General features: G+C 51.8%; 1 protein-coding gene across 1 annotated transcript in view; it reads left to right on the forward strand.

Annotated features, from left to right (window-relative positions):
* The window catches only part of LOC125487663 (E3 ubiquitin-protein ligase pellino homolog 1-like), a 12818-nt gene that overhangs the window by 5389 nt on the left and 6613 nt on the right, over positions 1–816 (forward strand). The gene's annotated exons all lie outside the window — the stretch shown is intronic.

The raw sequence follows: 816 nt of genomic DNA on the forward strand, positions 1-816 counted from the left end.
TGGGAGCCATTTGGGCTTTTCTGAAACTGCCGCTCTGTCACCACCATCTCAGTCGGACCAATAGCCATCCTGATGAAAAGACATAAGTCCAACTCTTGGGTGTGGCACTGTCACTCAACTCAAAACCCAGAGGCTGCAGTTAAGGCTTTTGTGGGGAATATGGCTTCAAATCCTACCACAGCGGCTGCTGGAATTTAAATTGGATGAATAGATCTGGAATGTAAAGCTGGTCTCACTAATGATGATTGTGTTACTGTTGGAAAAGCCCCACCTGATTCACTGTATGGAGAAGGAAATCTGCCGTCCTTACCTGGTCTGGTCTGCACATGACTTTGGCTGTCGGGGAGTGTGGGGGGTGAGGGGTTGCGGTCAGACGGGGACATGGAATTCAACCCGCAAACAGATCAGAGTGACGGGATAGACTCAAGGGGTTGAATGGCTTGCTTCTGCTCTGTTTGAGACAGAGAGTGAGAAAAGATTCAATTTGGGCAAAGGTGGAACTGAGACTCTGGAGTGACGTCAGTCATAGCCTGTGTGACAAATCACCTTACAATGCCCTGGAGCTGTGAAGAAAATGGTGGCCAGGCTCAAAGAACCAAAAACTCCACGCAACAGCCAAAACAAAAACAAAACACAAAGAGTTTCGCCAGCAGCGACTGAGGACAGGTTTGCTTTTATAGATGAGTGCCCTAGTGCATGGATGGCAATGCCCGCAGCTTGAGGAATGCCTCGCCAGGCAAGGTACCAAGATAGCTTCTGGCACCAGAGGAAGTGCCCCCCCCCCCCCCCCCCCCCCCCCCCCCCCCCCCCCCCCCC

The sequence above is a fragment of the Rhincodon typus genome, chromosome 43 (assembly GCF_021869965.1).
Source record: "Rhincodon typus isolate 14 chromosome 43, sRhiTyp1.1, whole genome shotgun sequence".
In the NCBI taxonomy this organism is placed as follows: domain Eukaryota; kingdom Metazoa; phylum Chordata; class Chondrichthyes; order Orectolobiformes; family Rhincodontidae; genus Rhincodon; species Rhincodon typus.